Consider the following 21014-nt stretch of genomic DNA (forward strand, 5'->3'; position numbering starts at 1 on the left):
TATTTATTTACTTTTTTTACATGGAAGTCACCACTTATCAAGGCCCGGAGGCCACTCGGGGATAAGGGTTATTGTGTGTACAGTAATCAATGGGACAATATCGTAGTAATCGTTAGTAATGGAGATCTGATGAAGTGTCTTACTTAAGGGGGCGGTTTATCAGGAACTTGTTTATGTTGGACTTGAAGACATCCAAGTTGTAGTCAGGTGGGAAAAAGGCAAACGGAAGAGAGTTCCACAGGTGTGCACTTCTAAGAAAGAAGCTTTGTTCATGGAATCTCCGTTTTGATTTAGGCACAGATAAAGAGTGGGGAAAATTACTGACAGTGGTTTCAGCTAGACGGGTGTTTTTTGTGAAAGATTGGCAAGGAGGGACCAGAGATTGAAGCTCAGACGAGCGCTTGCCATGGAAATAACGATAAAACAACAGGCTTGCAACGTCCCTTCTGTGGGAGAGAGGTTGCAGGGAAGAGAAAAGAGCACCCTCACTAGGCTATGAAGTCTATTTTGTACTCTGTCAAGGCAAGATAGGCTGTTTTTAGCAGCTCCTGCCCAGATATGGCAGCAGTAATCCATCCTTGGATGTACTTGGCTTTTATATAGATAGAGAATTGTATCAGCAGAGAGATATCTATTGGAGCGGTAGAAGGATCCCACCATTTTTCCAGCGACCTTGGCAACAGATTTGATGTACATGTTCCATTTCAGATCAGGAGTAAAGGTCAATCCCAGAAGCTTGTCAAAACATGGAGCCTCCCCAAGACAAGAGCCATCCATTTCAATTGATGCCAGATGGGGATCAGAGCGTTGATGATGTAAAGATAGATTAGATTATTAATATTTATATTTGAATACAAAATTGGAAAAATTTCATTTCAAAAGTCATGCACACACACACACTTTTACTCTAAAGTTACACTGATGAATTTATATCTATCATTTATTTAATTCGCACACAGACACATATGTGTATGCACGCACAACATATATACATACAAACACACCCATACATATACATTTATATAAACACTATCATACCCATAAACATGCACATATACATCAACATATATAACATACAAATACTTACCCACATACATTTGTGTGTGTGTGTGTGTGTGTGTATATATATATATATATATATATATATATATATATATATACATACACACACACATACACACACCGGTTGTATCGAATGGTTTCCTAGACGTAAATCTAATGAAACTCGCATGATTATTTAAAAATGCGCAATACAGGACAGAACTGATACATAGTCTGTTTATTATACAAACATTATTGGTTACATATGTGCATACATGTTTCAGTGGAGTCCCAATTCAGAGACAACATGATGAAGTGTTGTACCTGAATTAAGACTCCACTGAAACATGTACGCACATATGTAACCAATAATGTTTGTATAATAAACAGACTCATATATATATATATATATATATATATATATATATATATATATATATATATATACACACACATACATACATACATAAATATACATTTATACACATATATAAACATGCACATATCATACATACCAACATACATTTATACATGTATATAAATACACACATATGCATATGTGCGCACACACATTTATATATATGGACATACACGCACACAAAAACAAACATACATACACACGCACATTACATACAATAGCGGCCATAATACAACGAAAGCAGATAAATGTGTGTATTACTAAAGTAGTAATACACACATTTACACAAACTTTTTACGAAATAAAAATCAATGTGTAAATAAAATCTAAGTATTACACAAATTTACCAGATTTTCTATAATAGTTTTGGATTTTTTTAATAAAAGATGAAATCGAACAAACGAAATAATCTATTGGAAAAAAGTTAAGCAACGATAGGACTGGATTATGAACAACATTAATTTAATAGTTGAAAAAAATCCCATTATGTTCAATGACTTCTCTGCAGCATCGATCACATAATCAAATTAATTTCTTGCATAAATCAGGAGTACAGTAGAACCCCGGGATAGGAGATTAAAAATTAGTAACAAAACACAGTACAGTATATAATACACATGTATATAATCAAATATATACGGCATAATCGCATTGACACACCGGTTCTCATCAGATCACCGAAGTTAAGCAACGTTGAGCCTGGTTAGTACCAGATGGGTGACCATTTGGGAATTCTAGGTGCTGTAAGTGCTCTCTGCCTATCTCGGCATTGGTTTCCAGTCGTCTTGTACATACACTTCACTCGCTACTGTTATTTAACAATGTCGACTCAAGAGAGGTGTGGTTGGAGATTGCACACCACCTGTCACAAAAATTTCATGCGCAGGCAATCCATCATGGGTATCTGAAGGAGCCTGTTTATATAATGAAATAACATTATAAATAATATCGTAAGGCGAGGCAAGTACCATAACCAGGGACTGGGAAAACACTGTATTCCACATCATGACCTGAAAAAACCGTATCCTAAGGTCACTGTATCCCGGGGTTCAACTGTGTGTGTGTGTGTGTGTATTAAAGTTAAGGAACGATGTTGGTAATGATTGTCAAAATATTAATGAAATTTAATAGTTAATAAACATGATGAAATTTCTTGCAAAAATCAGCAGTAATTCCCTCTCATTAGTCTTTCAATAACTCCTACATGGAATTCTGGGTTTTGAGGTTCCTTTTCTGAGCCCTTTCTCCAATTATCTTTTTAATGTTTTCAGATCTCTGAATTGGCCACTTCATTAAAGTGGTTCCTTTTTTTTTCTCAAAATAAAGTCATAACCTTCTGAGCCTTGTGGCAAGGTGCATTGGTCGGCATGGAAATAGGAGATTCATAAAGATTATGTTGTAATCTTGATACCACATGCCGCTGAAAAAAAACTTTTTTAAATCTCAACATTTGATATTACCATGTATGTGGATGATAGGGGCAACTCGTGCAGATGAAATCATTCCCCACACTATCACACTGCCGCCGCCTAACTTAATGGGTCTCTTGACACGTTGAGACGACCATCTTTCACTTGATCTATGTCATACATAAGTTTTGTCATCAGAACCAAATATATTAAATTTGAACTCGTCATTGAAATGAACTGTATCCTATTATACATCAGTTCAAGGTGTGCTCTTTGGTTTTGCTTTGAAATGAGAGACTCTGAAGTTGGAATGCAAGCATGCAATCCTGAAGTTTTAACCCTCAAGCAACCATTTCCCTTGAAATCTTATCTGTCTCTTCAGTAAATTTTTCTTTTTTTACTGTTATTTTACCCAAAGCAAGTCAATTGGACGTAAGGGCCTTTGTAAGGAATTGAGCAGCAAGATGTCCGTTCTTTTTTTTTTTTTTTTTTTTTACAAGGTGATCACCACTTATCAAGGCCCGGAAGCCACTCAGGGATAAGGGTTATTGTAAGTACAGTACGTTAGTGTGGAGATTTAATAAAATGTCTACTTAAAGGGGCGGTTCATCAGGAATTTGTTTACGTTGGACTTGAAGACATCCAGGTTGTAGTCAGGTGGGAAGCAGGCAGAGGAAACAGAGCTCCACAGGTGTGCACTTCTAAGAAAGAAGCTTTGTTCATTGAATCTACGCTTTGATTTAGGGATAGATAAAGAGTAGGGAAAGTTTTTGACAGTGGATTCAACTAGACAAGTGTTTTTCGTAAAAGATTGGTGAGGGGCGACCAGAGATTGGAGTTCAGACGAGCACCTGCCATGGAAATAACACTAAAACAAAGATAGGCTTGCAACATCTCTTCTGTGGGAGAGAGGTTGCAGGGAAGAGAAAAGAGCATCCCTCACTAGGCTATGAAGTCTATTTTGTACTCTGTCAAGGCAGGATAGGCTATTTTCAGCAGCTCCTGTCCAGATATGGCAGTAGTACTCCATCCTTGGACGTACTTGGCTTTTATATAGATAGAGAACTGCATCAGTAGGGAGATATCTTCTGGAGCGGTAGAAGGATCCCACCATCTTCCCAGCGACCTTGGCAACAGATTTGATGTATGTGTTTCATTTCAGATCAGGAGCGAAGGTCAATCCCAGAAGCTTGTCAAAACATGGGGCTTCTCCAGATGTTCATATTACACTTGAACTTCTGCATGTCAGTACAATCAGGGAAACAGGGACTCAGGAGAGAATTCTAAAGTCTAGCAGTTTAAGGAAAGAAACTAGTAGAGTGGAAATTTTTCCAGCATCTAGGGATCTCTTCAGTGTAGGGGTGGGATTTTGTTGCTTGTAGGGTTAGTTGCAGATATTTACATCATGAGGACGCAAGTGAGTCGAGTTCATCAGAGCATATTCCATTAAAATACTTGTAAAACAGGCACAGGTGATGGAACAGAGGTTGGAGTTTGGTTGATAGTACAAAACCTATTAGGTGGAAGACTCTTTTTTTGACTGTGAGACTAATGGCCCAAATGTGGCAACAATACTCCATATATGGCTGAATGGTGGCTTTGTAGAGATATAGTATACTCTCAATACAGCATAATCACGTTGACACACCGGTTCTCGTCAGATCACCGAAGTTAAGCAACATTGAGCCTGGCTAATACCAGATGGGTGACACTTTGAGAATTCTAGGCGCTGTATGTGCTCTCCGCTTATCTCGGCATTGTTTCCAGTCGTCTTGTACCTCAACTTGCCACTGGTATGCAACAATGTTGACTCAGGAGAGGCGTGGTTGGAGATTGCGCAACTCTTGCCACACAAATTTCACGCGCAGGCACCCTTACAGTGGGTATCCCTAGTCTGTCAAGACTGAAGGAAGCCTTTTTTAGTATACTCTCAAGTGTGAGTAATTTTTTTTTAATATGGTAAAGAGCCTACCTTCTTCGCAGCCACCTTTGAACATGTCTTCAATGTATTTGTTCCAATTCATGTTGCCCACGAATGTTAAGCCAATGAGTTTGGACGACGAGCTTACAGATATTATTACTAACGACAATCAGTGGATGAGAAGGTTTTTCTGTAACTGTTAAAGGAAAGACTTGGCAGCATTGGATGTTAGTATCCATTTATGTACCCATTCCACTACAGATGTTCAATGTTTTTTCTTTTTTAAGACATTCTAACAATTCTTCGATCTTATCATTGCAATGTTTTTGGAGGTCTGCTATATTTTGTGGTTCTGCACCTAACCTTTTATTGGTTTTATACTTACTAATTACAAGTGATGTGAATGACACGTTTAGAACACTATAGAATATCAGAAATTCATGAAATTGACGTCTTTTCTTGATAGCAATAATGAGCCCCCCCCCCCCCGCAAAAAAGAGAATGTGCTAAAAAATAAAATCCTAATGATAAACGAACTTTACTTATTGTTGAAAAGCTTCAATTTTTTTTTTTTACAATGTAAGTTTAAAGATATTTGCAAACTAACGCCGTCCTTTAACTTCTGCCCAGTAGTTTATTCCCTTTAATCCATTTAATCTTTATTGAAAAAAAAAAAAAAAACTATTATATAAAATCTGGTAAATTTGCATAATATTTATGCATTACAACCTAATATTTGTACGATAAAAAATTTGTCAGTCATTCATTACGTTTTCAGTAATACACATATTTGTGTTTTTGTTGTTTCCGTTACTTATATTATGGCATCGCTATATATACATATATAGGTATACACACACATATATTTATATATATACACCCATGCATATATAAAAATATATATATCAGCTCCAGAAACAGCTAAATATATCTAAGCACTCGTTTCTTTTTTTGATCTATAAGGCAGAGAAGACTAACTTGTGTGTGTATAAGTGTGAGTGTGTGGAGGTGTGAGTGTGTAGATGTGAGTGTGTGTGTGTAGATGTGTGAGTGTGTGGATGTGTGAGTGTGTGGATGTGTGAGTGTGTGGATGTGTGAGTGTGTGGATGCGTGAGTGTGTGGATGCGTGAGTGTGTGGATGTGTGGATGCGTGAGTGTGTGGGTGTGTGAGTGTGTGGATGTGTGAGTGTGTGGATGTGTGGATGTGTGAGTGTGTGGATGTGTGGATGTGTGAGTGTGTGGATGTGTGGATGTGTGAGTGTGTAGATGTGTGGATGTGTGTAGATGTGTGGATGTGTGAGTGTGTAGATGTGTGGATGTGTGAGTGTGTGGATGTGTGAGTGTGTAGAGGTGAGTAGGGAAAAATAGGATGAAAGTAGGAAAGACTTATACCGAGATGCTAAATTTACACAAAATGAATGAATATTATTAGTATTAGTATTATTAGTAGTAGTAATCGTAGTAATATATAAAAAGAAATTATTTATGAAACGTATAAGAAAAACACACAACTTCATCGAGAAAAGAACGTCAGCAACACCAAATCAAATTCACTCCCCGAATTGAATAAAATGTGACAAAATACAAAATTTATTATAAAATGATGTACATTTAGTTTTAAAAAAAAATTTTTTGTAAGCAATAATAATATAATATATAAAAAAAAGAGCGGGGATTTTGCACATCAGAATAAATGAAGACATACAACATTCATCAACAAAACTACGACAATAAATAGGACAACACCTCACGTTACCTGCTGCAATATCTTTTAGGGGTCAATGAAGGAAGAAAGGAAACAAGTCGTTTTGTATTATTAACGGTTAGATGAAGACACATATATAGATATATTGAATGCGAGATATTATATAGTTTTAAACAGTTAGGCATAACACTACCGCCCATACACATCATGGCAGCCACAGACAAGAAGTCCTAGATTCAGAGTTTCACCTGCCTTTAGAATCTTCAGTAGGACACATATAAGGGATGGCTATGGTAAAGCGATTGATGACCTGGGCATGCCTAGTTTTAATCTATTAGTTTCCATAGTATCATTTTTATTTGTGGATGTTGGCAACCTTGATGTGGTCCTTCCTTTACATTCTAGAAATAATAGGGGAAACAGAATCAAGCTGGTCAAAAAATTTTACAACAATGATTTAAACAAATTTACTTTAAGAGGTGACCGTAGTGAAATCAGGAGATGAGTGTGCCAAGTTGGAATATTATCAATTTCATAGCACTACTTTCAATTATAGATGTTGGCAACCTTCACAGTGCTTCCAATAATTATTACTTGATTCCAGAAATAATTGGAGACATCGATGTCAACAACCAGATGAAACCGGTCGAAAGAGTTGAACCATGTCGGATAATATAAATTAAATTTTGTAGAATATATCCGAAATCCAGATTCGCAAGAACAATCACTTGCATCCGAGGCAAATATCGGCCATTTGAGTCACGAGAAACCAAAAAGTTTTACTGTCAAAGAATATGCTGACTATCATGAACGGTTCATGTGGGACAAAGTTTCTCTTCTTAAGGTGTGTAGGCATCCAACGCAAAAAAATCCAAATCAATGTTTCTCAAATCGGATTTTGCACCAACTCGGATGATACTATCTAGCAAGAAAGCTCAGTGAGCAAAGTAAATATTCATGCGACTAGGGATGGCTTGTGACTTTAATATTCCTTAGAAACTTCCCCCATGCAGATGAAGCTGGCTTAACTCGCCCAGAGAAAAAGCGTATTAGATCTTGTATTTCCAATGGACCAATCCACCAAAGTGGGGAAGGGGGGAATACCTTGCCCTCTATAATTATTTAGATGTTACAGAGTTCAACAACATAGTCTGCTATCTCTAAGGCCTATATTAGCATCATAATGAGAGAATCTACATATCAAGCCTTTCACAAACTTACTAACATTATTAAAAAGTTGGCACAAAACTGAAGCGACACTCAGTCTAGATGGGTTGAATCAGTTTCCTCCAAAGGAGGAAGTTTCGTAGGAATAATAAATTCACAAGTTGCTTGTATATCCCAGTTAGGTTTTTGCAGTTCTTGCAGGGAGGTGCCGAGGTCCTACTACATGCAGCACCTAGTTTTTCCAAATGCTCACTCATCAGGTACTGACACGGCTGAACGTTACGTAACTTTGGTGATCTAACAAGAACCAGTGTGTCAATGTTTACGCACAAAACCCTGTTAGGCAGGATAAAGCATTGCTTGTTACAAATACTAAATATGTAGGCTCAACAATTTGAACGCGTTTATTTTTCTGTTGAAATTATTTTAAATGAGTTCAAAATTCCATGGATGTACTGCTGTTGTGATGGCTCAAGTGACAGAGTATCTGCCTCACATACAAATCACTTAAGTCTTGAATCCAGAGTTCAAATACAACTGACTGAAGAGCCCAAAGAAGGGTAAAACTCAGTTTAAAAAGTCCTATTTGTGGCCGTTGTGGTGTGTGTTGGCTGTAGTGTTATGCCCAAGTGTGAAAAAACAATTATATATATGTAAGTGTGTGTGCGTATATATATATATATACACACACGCACACACACACACACACACACTGAAATAATAAAAATGATCCAGTATTTAAAGTCTAAGTAATAAAAATCTATAATAATAATATTTTCATTAATGTAAGTGTAATTAACACCAATAAATGTCAATCAAAACAGAAAAAAATACAACAACGTCTAACAAAGAATTTATTGTATATCATGGAAAACTTTCTAATGAACTGGAAAGACAATCTTGTTTTTAGGTTAGCAGGGACTTTACTTTAAAGGACAGTTAATATAAGCATTGTTCAGAGTTGAAAAATAAAAAATGAAAAAAAATATACCCACACAAATATACTCCATGTGCCTGAGAGTGTTCTTAGATAAGTTTTTTATTGGAATGCCTCTGATAAGTATCCAAAATCAATAATCAAAAAAAAAAAAATTCATAAAAATCAACAGTAGGTTCTCTTCAGTGCAATGTAGACTACAATGTATTATGGACTAAGTCACTGCGGGGAGGCATGTCAGCTTCCTCCAGGTGCACCATGGTGGATTTCCAACTAGAGAAGGTAATTGATCAATTTGATAAGCTAATTAATTTCGCTGACAAAAAATATTGGAAGTGTGGAACATTGGTTGATCCTCGTTCAATCTCGGCCAACATTATATATATATATATATATCAATTTATTTTTATTTCGGACTATTATTCTCATCTTTATTTGGTTGTTGTTTTTCACAACGTTTCGGCCAACTATTCCTCTGGCTTTCGCCAGGTGGTAACCGCGACGGATAGGAACTTTGAATCTCCTAACTGCATTCTCAGCCATCACTGCCATCCGTAGTTGTTGTCGTCTCACCACGTATTGGCCAAGTAAACCTCTGGCACGTTTTGGGTAGGATTGAAACCGCTATCTTCAGACAATGTCCATCTGGAACCGTAGAGATTCAACATGGCGCAGTTGATAGAGACGTTGAATCTCTACGGTTCCAGATGGACATTGTCTGAAGATAGCGGTTTCAATCCTACCCAAAGCGTGCCAGAGGGTTACTTGGCCAAAAATGTGGTGAGATGACAACAACTATGGATGGCAGTGATGGCTGAGAATGCAGTTAGGAGATTCAAAGTTCCTATCTGTCGCGGTTACCACCTGACGAAGGCCAGAGGAATAGTTGGCCGAAACGTGAAAATCAACAACTAATAAAAATGAGAATAATAGTCTGAAATAAAAATAAATTAATATATATAATGCTCATCTCAAAAATGAATTCCAATTAAGGAATAATATATATATATATATATATATATGTTTGTGTGATGTTTTGGGTTCCCTATAGAAAGAAAGATTAGGGAATCTACATAAAATCTCAGAGCATATTCTTATGTAAAATTTACAATGGAAGTGTTTCTGAACCTCTATTTTAAAATTCCAAATATATCTTCTAATAAAATTTAAATCGTGTAGAAATTTTCTGGGGAAAGACAACAGAAAAATGCTAAACCTGTAGGATTTCTCTTAATTTAAGACAGTTATGAAGACCAAAACCGACTTTTAAACTTCTAACATATGCTATTTTAAAGAAGTTTGTATGATATGTACAAAAGTCTGTGTGGAGGAAAACAGTGGAAGTGGTCCTGAATATCTATGTGCCCCCTCTCCATCTCTAAGTGGCCCATGAATGCAGAACCCCCTTAGAATTTCAAATATGTATAATCGATTTTAATGAAATTTAAACCATATATATATATAACTAATTCAGAAAGTTTTCTTACATTTCAGATATTTGGAAAATCGTCACCAAGGATGAGATCATTGACTAAAACCTGTTCAAGATATCAGGAATATTCATTATGACATCATAAATGCCAAAATAACAAAAAAATTACATCAATCATTAAAGCAGACAACATAGACGACCTGTGACCCAAAGTGTGTGTGTGTGTATATATATATATATATATATATATATATATATATATATATAATAAAGATAAAAATAAATATCTTACAATTGAAACCTATCAAGATAATAAAAGGCTCAATACACTAGACAGAACAAATAAAGAAATAAAAAATTGATGATGAAAATAAAATGGAATAAATCACAATATTTATTGACCCATCAAAAAATTTACATAAATTATAAAGAAAATTCCATAATTATATATTTTCAAAGATAAGCTTGTTTGAATTTTTGATGGATCAATAGATATTGTAATTTACTCCATTTTAATTATGTTACTTGACAAAACGTATCGATCTAGAGAGTCGAATTCAATCTTAGAATACTCTACGCTATTGTAATTCTTAATCTGATCAGACAACTACTTCACAATACATAAGATTCTACTTCCAGGAAGATATTCCCTATAACATGATTGAAAAATGATGAAAAAAAAAAAAAAAAAAAAAAAAAAAAAAAAATGGAATTTTCCATATATAATTAGAGCAAGCAGAAAAATTGAAAATTTCATTAGAAGTTAGGGATTAAAATTAGAACATGTCAGCATGGGCTGCCACAGACAGGAAGTTTTCAAAGACACAATGGGTTAGGGTAAGCAAAAAAAAAAAAAAAAAAATTTTTTATTTTTATTTTGAGCTTTTTTTGGTCAATTCCTGAGAGTTTAATGGCATAAAGTTCTAAAATTGCAACACTCAGGAAGACAAGGGAAAGAACAGTCCGAAACATGCGAACGCCGAATGCTACCCCCTCTCAAAAATATCACAGAACAATGAAACTTCAGAAGATCCGATAAAAATAATGCAAACAATTTTTTTAAAAAATGGAGAAAAAAAAAAACAAAAAAAAAACCGAACTTCTGAACTTAAATCAAAATTTTCAAGATGAAATCTGTGTAAGTACATATTAATTAAAAACCGACTAACTGTAATGTTTTACGTTTGATGTTGTTCGCTATGTTTTGGTGGAAAACGTCAAGAGAGGAGGAGGAGAGGCAGAGGTGTGAGAGAGACAGAAACATGTTTAATATGAAAGGTTTCTACAACATAGGGAGGAGAAGGAAGAAAATAAGGGGAAAAGAATTTAAAAAAAAAAAAAATGACAGGCATCTTTATTCATATTATTTTTTATCATTAGAAGAACAATCACTATCAATGTCGATATTTATGTTTCAGCTGATGTGTTCTCCGGCCTTTTTCAAGTGTACTCATATGTGAATTTAAATGGTTTTGGATCATTTGGATACATTAAAAATCAATCAGGCATGTATACACACAGTGTGATGACACACATAGAGGTTTCTCAAACCTGCCAGTATCCGATATCTCTACAAAGCCACCACCCACCAATGCATAAAGTATTGTTGCTTTATCTGACTGGTGCCTTAACTACTAGTCTCTTCCTCTCAGACAGGGTCCAAAAGCAGAACCTCTAATCTAGTAGGCTCCTCACTGTCTACCAAGCTAACCCAATGCCACAATGATGTATCCTAGTGCTTGTTTTACAAGTACTTCAATGAAGTTTACTGCACCCCCCCAACTAACCAGCAAAATCCCACCCCTTCATTGCAAAGGCCTTAAAAGATCGAAGGTTTTCTATTGTAATAGTTTTCTCAAAATACCTGTCACTGAAATTCCCTGCCTGCTTCTGGTTTCCCCAATACAGAAATTTAAATGTAATACGAACAAACATCTTGCTATACAACTCCTCACTTAGAGTGTTCCCTATAAATCTGATCCCTAGTTCTCAATAGCTCCTTGTGTCTAACTAGCAACATGCCTTGTTTGAGGTAAATTCAAGTAAAATTAAAAAAATAAGACAAAGTGATGAGGATAAATTTGATAGAAAGTAGGATAATTAAAGATCTGACCAGAGATAGGTTTGTAATTGTCTGTATTTTTGAGATGAGGTATTTTCATTGATTGAGATTGTCGGACTGACTTCCTCATCTTGGTTGTTATCGTCACAACGTTTCGGCCGTTTTGCCCTCCGGCCTTCATCAGGTGTTTTGTATCGAACTGGGGAACCGTTTGTTAGGAGTCTCGAATCCAACCCTTTATTATTATTACGGGGGTACCGTTTTCAGACTCCAGCAACTATGTCCCAGAGCCTAGCTGGAGTCCAAACACGGTACCCCCGTAATAATAATAAAGGGTTGGGTTCGAGACTCCTAACAAACGGTTCCCCAGTTCGATACAAAACACCTGATGAAGGCCGGAGGGCAAAACGTCCGAAACGTTGTGACTATAACAACCAAGATGAGGAAGTCAGTCCGACAATCTCAATCAAAGAGATAGGTTTGTTTGTTTGGAAGTTAATTTCTTAAAGCTGTCCAACATCTGCAAACTGATGATTTGACGTATCTGAATTTTTGAGATGAGGATTGATTATTCATATTATTTGGATTCATCGAGCTACTGTTCTCAATCTATCCAGTCATGGCTGACAGAACAAGAGCATGCAATCCCCGTGAAGTAAATAAAGGGTTCCGCTCAAAATTCCGTCCAAATTCCCAAGTTCGACAGAAACATTCCAGAGTTCAACAAGATACACCTGAAGAAGGTCGAAGGTTACATCGACCGAAATGTTGTGAAAATCACATTCGGGATGAGAACGGTAATCCTATGAATCCAAATAATATGATGATGATTTTCTATTCACTTAATGTCAATTTTCCATCGTCAAACATTGTTTTTTTTTTAATATATTTTTTTTTATATTTCGCAACCTATTTTCCAACATACACACACAGTTCAGCGGGTCAACAGTTTCCAAATTCCAGTCTTTATGATTTTGTCTAATTCCTTGCTTCCAAGTTTTCATTGACTAGCCAAATTTTTTGCAATCAACAACATCCATACTTCTAAAAATGTTTTATCCAGAAGAATAAACATGCCAGGTAACAGTACCAGCATAACCAATTTGTCCTTAGGACAACCTCTATACCAGGCAAACGTAGCGCTTTCAACAAATACTCTGCCCTGATGTGCTGGGATTGGTCAGATTTTACATTACAGATCCATCTGTTCATAGATTTGTCATTGCATTGCAGTCAAAAGAAAACTTGGGTGATGCCTCAGCATTTACCGCCATATCATGTAATTCATTTTACATGTTGGCATGTGCTGGGAGGATTTTAACAACCATCTTGCAAGCTAACCTACTTCTGATCAGGTCTTTCCCTCAAGTTTATCCTTATTACTTTCTTGAATGTTTTGCATGCCCCCACCCCATGGGCTGACCATGTTACTGTAATTGTTTTACATCTATTAACCCAGAAACACTCACTCATTTTTTTTTTTTTTCAACATGACCATCCCATCAAAGCTTCCCCTTCTGCAGGCATCTCCCTATTCTGTCCAGAATCTAACTCCCAACGCAATCCTCTACCTGTATAAGAGTCAGATACACGATAAAATGGAGTACTGTTACCCCATCTGGGCAGGAGCTGCTCAGAGCACTCTATCCTGCCTTGATAGAGTTCAAAACCAGTTTCAGAAACTATGCCCTTTTCTCCTCCTTGCAACTTCTTTCCCACAGAAAAGACGATGCGAGCATGTCTCTGCTTTATCGTTATTTTCATGGCAAGTGCTCGTCTGAGTCAATTGATACCCCCCCTCCCTCGACAAACCTTCATAAAAAAAAACATTCGTCTAGCTACAACAACTGTCAACAGTCCCCACCCCCACTTCCTATCTATGCCTAAATCTAAACGCAGATTCCATCAACAAAGTTTCTTTTCTAGAACTACTCACCTGTGCAACTCTATTCTGCCGGTCTGCTTTCCAACTGATTACAATATAGTCTTCAAGTCCAATGTAAACAAGTTCTTGTTGAGCCCCCCCTCAATAATCTATTTCTACCCCATTTTCACCACTAACTATTAATACATTATAGTCCCAGTGACTACTGTACATTAATTAATCCTTATCCTTGAGTGATCTTTGGACTAATTAGGGACTCCCATCTCCCATGTAAAAAAAAGATTTAATCTTTTAAGTTCATCAGATCTTTAAGACTTATATTAGACATCCAACATATTATCCTCATGTCTTCAAATGTCACTGACTAGTCAGCATCGCACTGCATACACATGCATGATAGACTCTTCTCTTTAGTCAACAATGGTAACGCTCTGCTAGTTAGTAATGACAGAAGTTCCCTGAACTTACTCCATCCACTTCTAACTAATTAATAGAGTGTACATGTAACGTTTGGAGTCATTACACCTAATCCAGAGAATAAATGATTATTGGAAGTTGAAGACTACATAAGAGGCATTGCTGTAATTGATAATACATTTGAAGAAGGCAGGAGAGTAGATGAATAGAAACTTAGTGAAAATAAATAAAAGATAAAATAAAAAAAAGATAAAATAAAAAAAAGATAAAATAAAAAAAAGATAAAATAAAAAAAAGATAAAATAAAAAAAAGATAAAATAAAAAACAGATAAAATAAAAAAAAGATAAAATAAAAAAAAGATAAAATAAAAAAAAAGATAAAATAAAAAAAAGATAAAATAAAAAAAAGATAAAATAAAAAAAAAAGATAAAATAAAAAAAAGATAAAAAAAATTAAATATTAACACTGGTAGGAACAATACACTATTCTAAAAAACAAGATACCAAAAAATAAAAAAAAAGGGATGATAAAATAAAAAAAAAAAGAATATTAATGAAGAAATCTTCAATTGTATATTGTATTGTTTAGATCAATCGGACAACTATTTTCACCTTTAGTGCACAAGGTTTCGGTTGATGTAACCTTCGACCTTCATCAGGTGTAAAAGTTGCCATGTTTTGGCAGGAAAAAAGTTATCTTTATCACTTTATTTAATTTCTTTTTTTTTTTATATATAAAGATAACACTCAAGATGAGAACAATAGTCCAATTAATCTAAACAATAAAAACATCCATACCTCATCTCAAAAATACAGAACCGTAACAGATCCTGATTATTATTCATTTTTTTATTATTATTATTTTTATTATTATTATTGTATCATTTATCCAAGTTAAAATGACTATTCTTATGTACATGATAAAATATGGTGAAATGAAAAAATCTATTTGCCAAATTGTATATACGAAGGTTCTTATTGCTTAGCTTAAAAAATAAATCATACATAAAATTTTTCATTTATTAATATGTTGTGCTATTGGAACTGTAATAAATCTTCATAGTCATTCATATATTTTTAAAAATTATGAGTTAAATCACTAGTTTCAGGTATTTGCCAAAGTATAAAATATAAGAAAATATGACCAATCTATTTGTTATGTTGGCCATTTACATTTATGCTTCATTGTTCGATGTCAATTTTTTTTTTAATGTCATTGCTATCTTTTTCTTTTTTTTTTTTTTTGCAAATAGGGAGATTATTGTTTAAAAGAAAATTATACAAACCCCACTGCTTCCTTTTTAAAAATATACAATCCCTTTTGAATATGCAGAGAGCAGACGATATTTGCTCAATTTTCAACTGTTAAACACATAAAATTATCCTGTCAGACTTTAAAAGTTAAACCTAAATAGCATTTAAGCGGACATATAAAAATGTTCATTTGTTATTGTAATACTGTGTCATTGAAAACATAACATACTTAACTACAATATTTTTTTTTTTTTATAAATAAATTGCCCAAGTGAATACTAATATGAAACATTTAAAGATAATCAATTAAAAATGAAAATCCGTAAAAGGCATAACTTATTTTAAATTGAACAATATGATAATTGTCAACGTTAAGTAGAAAGAAAAGAAAAAGTCTGCACACAAAAAAATCTAATGACTAATAACTCCTCTAGATCCCAGGCAATACCAGGTAGTTACACCTAGTGTATATCTAATCTTTTAATATCATAATCGATTGTGTTGACATGAAAACATGGACTATATTTCTATTCTTTTTTTGCTGAATTGACTATCAGCAATTCCAAAGTTCTTGGAATCCATTGAGATTTCAAGACATCTTCAGGGTCAACAGGAGGATGATAGAAAAGGTCCAAAAAATTCAAAGACATGCACTGTGTCATGCAGATAAAAATGGTGCTTATGTAGTATAAGGACCATGCTATCATCGGAATCGTCTGGGCGGTTTATGGAAAATGCTGAAAGGTGCTGATCACTTTTAGTCTAATACAAAAATCATAAAAACGTTTGTTGGCTATCATTGGTTTATCATATAAAAAAATCTGAATATTTATCTTCATTTGAAAGAAGAAAATTATATAAAGAAAAAATTTGTATAAAATAATGTTTGCTATCAATTGTTTGTTAATAATAAAAAAAAAATTTATTTTTGAAACTTATCTAACAATGAATTTTTTTTCTTGATTTTCATCTAAATTTTCTTAAAGTTTCATAAAAATTGTCCAATTCATTGTATTTGCTTTGTAACAAGTTTTTTCATTTTTCTTTTTTTCATTTTTCCTACAATGAATGTTCTTTTTATTTGAATTTTCATTTTTTTTCTGAAGTTTTGTAAACATTGCCCCATCAAGAATACTGTTTTTATTTTTTTAATTAATTTTTCATTGTTTTAATTGTTCATTGAATTTTTAATTTTTCAATTAATTTTTCATTAAAATTAGCCTTTGTACTGACAGAAATGTATTTTTCATTGAAAAACTTAGCTAGTGTGTGTGTGTGTGCAAAAAAAGAAAAAAAAAAAAATTTCATTCGGTGACTCCCAGCATTTTCCATAAACCTCCCATATGATTCCGTTGATAGCACAGTCCTGATACTGCATAAGTACTGACATAGTTTTTAACGACAATTGGAAGTAGTAAGGATAATATCATGCCATCCAATTTCTTCCCAGAAGGTCTCAAACCAAACACAGATGGCTACATTTGCATTTTCGAGCGAAATAATGAAACCTTAAATCAACCAATTAGCTGCATGTCAGCAGGCCAGGTGGCAGCAAAACTTAGCACTCTGGCATACAAGCCAGAAGATCCAGTGTTGTCAAAGGATTTTGACTTGAAATTAAACACATCAAAGTCATGATACTTTGAGGGTTACGTTGATCTATTTTCCATGAAAGTTTATTACTTTGAAACAAACAATGGTGCTATTTAATGTTGAAACTTAAAATATTTTAAGAATATGGCAATTAATCAAACACAAGTTGCTGTAGGTATTGGTTATGTCGATAAAATTAATTAGGCATATTCATGTTTTATTAGAGGAAGGGGAGAGTAGGGGATTATAATGAAAATATGGTGATTGTGCAGTTTAGTTAAGAAAAAAGGGGTGAAAAAATAAAAAATAAAACAATAGACAACAAATAACTATCACCAAACACAAGGAAATTTACTTTTCTATTTACCTATTTAATTTTCAAGTACAGACACTGATTGTAAGATTTATTATCTACGCATTTGTTACCATCACTTTTATTTAGCCAAACAAGTGTGCTTTTTAAGCTAGTCGCCAATTTTGTCAGAACTTTTTTCGGGATTAAAAAAAAAAAAGTTACCCTAATCCAATTGGAATCATTCTCGGACTTAAGCTTACAGTTCCAGCAATACTTTTTTTTTCCAATTTTTTGTTTTAAATCTGAAATTCAAGCCCTAGTCCCAGCACAATTATTGTCCATCTCCAAGTAAATTTCTTGCATTTGGTAACAGTTATCGATTTTTTTTCACACATTTCTTCTTGTTGACCATATTGCACAATCACCAAAAACATTTTAAAAATTATTCTAGTTAAACACTTCCATTCAAAATAATGGCCAAGAAAAATAAAAATAGACCTTTTCTTAAGAAAAAATAAATAAAATACAGTCGATGTGAAAAATAAAGATACAACGACTTTCTATGCTAAAGGCCAACTTATGGTGCACTTATGCATCAGAAGTGGAGGCGATATATCATTTATAATTTGTGTATATATTTATTAACAGACTGTTATCCTCATTTTTATAGTTGTCTCACCACGTTTTAGCTAACTATTCCTCTGCCATTTCTATCCTGTTGCGGTTAACCACCTGAAGAAGGCCAGAGGAATAGTCGGCCGAAACGTGGTGAAACAACAATGACAACAACAACTATAAAGATGAGGATAACAGTCTACAAATAAATAAATACAAGTGGAGACCTTCAAAATATTATGTTTGTGAATTTTTTTTTTTAAATGAGTATTGATAATCTGTATTAATCGGATTACTGTTATCATTTAAAGTGTTATTCTCACAATGTTACGGTCAATGTAACCTACGACCTTCCTCAGATGTATCTTTTCGAAATCTTTCTGTTGAACTTATGAATCTGCACAGAATTTTGAACAGATTATTTAATCTCTACGATCCGTGGAGTAATGGATAAAGTAGTAACTCAATAACCCTTATCCTCGAGTGGCCTCCGGACCTTGATAAGTGGTGACTCCTACTTATAAGTAAAATTCAGTTCTAAATAACCCTCTTCTGACGGTCAAAGGTTCAATCCACAGTGTGGACGATACTCAGAATGCACTTAAAAGTTACTTTTAACCAGTCATGGTTGAGAGAATGAGAACATCCTACACCGTGGATTAAATAACAGGTTCCATTTGAAATTCAGTACAGATTCCAAAGTTCGACACAGATATTATCAAGTTCAATAAGATACACCTGAACAGGTCGAAGGTTACTTAATCTGAAACGTTGCAAGGATAAAATAAGAATACTAGTTTAAATAATCAGAATAATATAATAATTAAATAATCAGAATAATATAACACCTTTTTCAGATATCGAAAAATATTAAATTACAGGATGATACTAATTTTAAATTTAACTTTTCCTTGTGTACGATGTAGTGTATTACTCGTTTCTACAGAAAAAGATGAATACTCGTCTCAGGAATGGTAAAAATTAATTCTGCAAACAGAACAGCTTTGCATGTTTTTGTTTTCTTATTTTGTTCTAGCTTGGAATGGGGCATCCCACTGGATGCCAAACATTCACTTGCTATTTCATATATTCCAAGCGACAGATCTTTTTAAGATTTTAACCGCCCCCTTTAAATACAATTGTTTGAATCTCTCTTGCACTTGGTTCATTGGGTATATTTGTCAGTTTTTTTAAATTCTTTTTCACAAGTCTGATTGCTCATAGAATTACTGGAATGATGAAGATTTTCCGAAGATTCCAGTTTCTTTTCATGCCATATATAAAACCTTAGCGGAAGGTGATGATGGTGGTCGAGTGGTTAACAACACGGACTGATGACCTAGGTGTTTCACGTTTGAATCCAGTTCGTTCCACACAAAATAACTTTCACTTACGATGTTGGAAACCTTTATGTGATCCCACCTGTAGGTACGTGATGTCTGACTAGGGGAAACCAATGCCAACAATAAAATCTTTGGATTCACAAAAATATGAATGAGACCTTGGTATTTCGTTTTTTGCATCATTTTTATGTCCCTTTATGAAGATTAAAATCCAAACCTTATATTTAGAATCCTTATTCTAATTAAGTATCAAGTTATGTTTGAAAAACAGAAAAAAAAAATCCATTTTAATTGTTCAAATTATCTGCAATTTGGAATTCACAAGTGACTCCTCTTACGTAATTACTGTAGGTTTTTTCTTTCTTTTTTTACAAAGGGGTTACTACTCAAGGATAAGGATCAATGAGTGTACTGTAGTGATTAGGTCAGTTGCATAATAATCGTTTGTAGTGGTAATTTAGTATAATTAAATTATTTACGGTTCAACAAGAACTTGTTTACAGTAGACTTGAAGATGACAATATTGTAATCAGCTGGAAAACAGACCAGCGGAACAGAGTTATACAGACAGTTCTAGGAAAGAAGCTTTGTTCATGGACTCCATGGCACCAATAGAGATTGGGGGAATTAATTGATAGTAATTTTGGCTAGACGAGTATTTTTGTGAATAATTGGCTAGAGGAGACCATAGATTGGAGCTCAGTCGAACGCTTGCCATGAAAATAGCGATAGAGCAGACAGGCTCGTAACGTCTTTTCTGTGGGAAAGAGGCTGCAGAGAAGAGAAAAGAGCATCGTCTATTAGATTACGAAGTTTGTTTTGAACTCTGTCAAGGCAGGATAGGGTTCGTTAAGCAGCTCCTGCCCAACTGTGGCAACATTGCTTGATCTTAGGACAATACATTACGTGTTAAACATTTCATAAATTTCATAAATGTTTAACGTATTTTATCCAATTTTATTCTATGATGCTAATACTGGCATTCAAGAATTTAACGTTGTTTTTAAAATGGATCAGTTTGCTGTTTTGACTACACAGATGAGACCCCCCCCCCGGAAGCATCCGGTACTAAATTAAAAAAAAAAAAAAAAAAAAAAAAGTCTGAATACAGGTACTGTATGATTCTAGCAGTCACATATAACGTTCTTAGTTATTTCTAAAAATTATCTTCGTTTCTCTAGCTTTTTGTTACTCGAAGATGATTCAACAAAATCTTAAAAAAAGTAATTTTGTAAAAAAAAAAAAAAAAAAAAAAAAGATTAAAAAATAAAAACAATTTAACTTTTAAAAAAATAAATACATAATTAAAAAAATTAAATAAATAAAAAAAGAGCAAAATAAACAAAGTTAAAGAAAATCCTAGGCAGTGTCAGGTTGGGTCAGCTAGCTAATGATCAATTTTTTTTTAAATGTTATGTTAAAGCAAGAAAAGGGGAAATAACTCTAAATAAAGTTATAGTTATAACCCTTTATAGATCCTTAAAAAAGACTAGAGAGTTCAACTGAGGGAACCGAAGCA

General features: G+C 34.1%; 1 protein-coding gene and 1 pseudogene across 4 annotated transcripts in view; one reads left to right on the top strand and one right to left on the bottom strand.

Annotated features, from left to right (window-relative positions):
* LOC145265375 (putative receptor-type tyrosine-protein phosphatase mosPTP-1) overlaps positions 1–21014 on the bottom strand; it is a 475862-nt gene that overhangs the window by 81342 nt on the left and 373506 nt on the right. The gene's annotated exons all lie outside the window — the stretch shown is intronic.
* Positions 2093–2209, top strand: LOC145265791 (5S ribosomal RNA; annotated as a pseudogene).

The sequence above is a fragment of the Euprymna scolopes genome, chromosome 40 (assembly GCF_053919585.1).
Source record: "Euprymna scolopes isolate OS-2025 chromosome 40, ASM5391958v1, whole genome shotgun sequence".
NCBI classification, from domain to species: Eukaryota; Metazoa; Mollusca; class Cephalopoda; order Sepiida; family Sepiolidae; genus Euprymna; species Euprymna scolopes.